Genomic DNA, 2,941 nt, shown 5'->3' on the forward strand with positions numbered 1-2,941 from the left:
AAACATATCCTCTTTTGTGTAAATTATATCCTAAATTCCTTTAAATTATATACTGTATTTTGTAAGTCATATCCTCTAATTTATATAAGTTTTTGTGTTATCAATCATTTTAATTGATAATTCTCAGTTGACATACTGTATTCTCATTGCTTTTTATCATATCCTCTAATGTATAAATTATATCCTCTATTGTGAGAAACATATCCTCTTATGAATAAATGATATCCTTTATTGCGAGAATCATATCCTCTTATGTATAAAAGATATCCTTTATTGTGAGAATCATATTACATATTAGCAAGTGTATACATGTTTGAGGATATATATGTTTTAGAGGATTTCTTTTTCTTGATTGAGGAAATGATATATTTGTTTGAGGATAGATATGTGTGTTTTAGGATATTATATGTCTATTTGATGTTTTTATTTTTCTCAATTCAAGATATTGTATATGTTTTTGAGGATTTGTTTTTCTTCATTGAGGATATAATACATTTCTTTGAGGATATCATATGTGTTTGAGGATATGATATGTCTTTTTGAGAAACTTTTTTTTTTCTTCTCATTTCAGGATATTATATATTTTTTGAGGATTTGATATATTTGTTTGAAGATATCATATGTGTGTTTGAGGATATCATATGTCTGTTTGAGGATATGATATATTTGTTTCAGGATATCATATATGTGTTTGTGGATATCATATGTGTGTTTGAGGATATCATATGTCTATTTGAGGATATGATATATTTGTTTGAGAATATCATATGTGCGTTTGAGGATATCATATGTGTGTTTGAAGATAAGATATATTTGTTTGAGGATATGATATTTAGCCTTTTAAGGATATCATCTTAACTTACGAGTATTTTTTTTTTTTCAATTGAGGATATGATATATTTGTTTGAGGATATGATATGTATGTTTGAGGATATGATATTTGTGATAAAGCAAGTTACAAAATATATAATACATCATTTTACTTATTTTATTATATTAATAAAGAAAGTGATAATAATACATAATACATAACATTTCATGACCGAAACAAAACAATAGTACAACATCTTAAATACCATTTTCGGCTTTGGTAGGAAGCCTTTCTTTACCGTCATTATAAAAAAGTCTAATATAAAAAGTTTTATTCTTCTAATACACATGCAGATTTTCACCAACAACTAAATTATTTCTACCCACAAAGTCCTGCCATTCTTGATCAATGAAAAATCCTCCACAATTGTCTGTATCTTCTTCCACACTCAGCACCTTGACGTTCCAATCACGTCCATTATTGTTCCCTCGGTACACTCTTGCTGTATTTATAAATGAAAGCAGGAATAACTTCCATTTGGCAAGAAGAGGCTGAAAACACACATTAATATATAAAAATATAATCTTATAATCGAAATCCTGCAAGACGGTCTCCATTTCACAATGCAGTTTTACATATTTTCATTAAAATTCTCATTCTCCATTTCAAAGAGGAAGGTTTTTTTTTTATTTGAAAAAGAAGAAGAATAAGAAGAAGAGTAAGTATAATTTATATACACTCAAAGGTTTATATAGATAGACACAAGCTATATATAGGAAAAGGTTTTTTATAGGTAAATGCTTTAAATAGCTATTTACGTGTGAAAAAATTAAATGTTAAGATAATGCAATTTGACTTATTCATATATTTGATATAAAAAATAGGAAGATTAATTCTAACAGGACTGCAATTTGACTACTATATATATATATATATATATATATATATATATATATATATATATATACACACACATATGATTTCCAAAAAATAACATTCCAAAAATCTAAAGGCTGCTAATAAAAAGATGTAATTATACTATTTATTATTCTTTTAACAAAATGACGAACCAAATATATACAACCTATATGATTAAAGTGTTTTTTGTCAATGGTGATAGCTGTATATATTTTATTTTATGTTTTTTAAAATAGTTGATAACTTTGTCTTATATCATCCATACGTTTGATGATATCATCTAGTCTTTGAAAGTTATCATTTAGTCTTTACCTGATATCATTAATTCTTTTGAGGATATCATCCAGTATTTTACATGATATTATCTAGTCTTTAAAGGATAGATTCTTTTTATGGAATGATATAATCTATTCTTGATTATATAAATCATTAAAATATAGTTTGACAAAAAAAATTGATATAAACATGATTTTTAGCTTTATACGTTTAAAAAGATAAAATTTTATTTGACTAATTCAGATATTACACATAGGAAATATTAAAATTTGACTAATACATATGTTTATGATTTCCAAAAAAACAAAAAATAATGCTGCAAAAGACTAAACACTACCAAAAGAAAAATTTACTTTTACTATTTAAGATTCTTTGAATAAAATGACAAATTAAATACATACAACTTAACTGATTAAAGTGTTGGATGATATATGACAAAAAGAAAATAAGATTCAAAAAAATTAAGCAACTTGTTGTATCTTTTGTTACTCTAAGCAATTGCACATTCCATACTTGTTGAATCTGCACATTCAATAAGCAATGTTAGATAAGCATCTAGTCTTTTACAGGATATCATCTAATCTTTGATGATATCATCTTGTCTTAGGAGGATATTAACTAATTTGTAGAGGATATCATTCAATCTTTGGATGATATTATCTACTCTTTAGAGGATATCATCCAGTCTTTGTATGATATCAACCAGTCTTTAGATTATATCAACTAGTATTTAGTCTTTGGATGATATCATCTAGTCTTTAGATTATGTTAGTCTCTGGTTGGATGATACAATCTAGCCTTTTAAGGATATTATCTTAACTTAGAAGGGTATCAACTAGTTTTTAGTCTTTAGAGGATATCATCCATTCTTTGGATGATATCATCTAGTCTTTAGATTATGTTAGTCTCTGGTTGGATGATACAATCTAGCCTTTT

Source organism: Chenopodium quinoa, unplaced genomic scaffold (assembly GCF_001683475.1).
Source record: "Chenopodium quinoa cultivar QQ74 unplaced genomic scaffold, ASM168347v1, whole genome shotgun sequence".
NCBI lineage: Eukaryota > Viridiplantae > Streptophyta > Magnoliopsida > Caryophyllales > Amaranthaceae > Chenopodium > Chenopodium quinoa.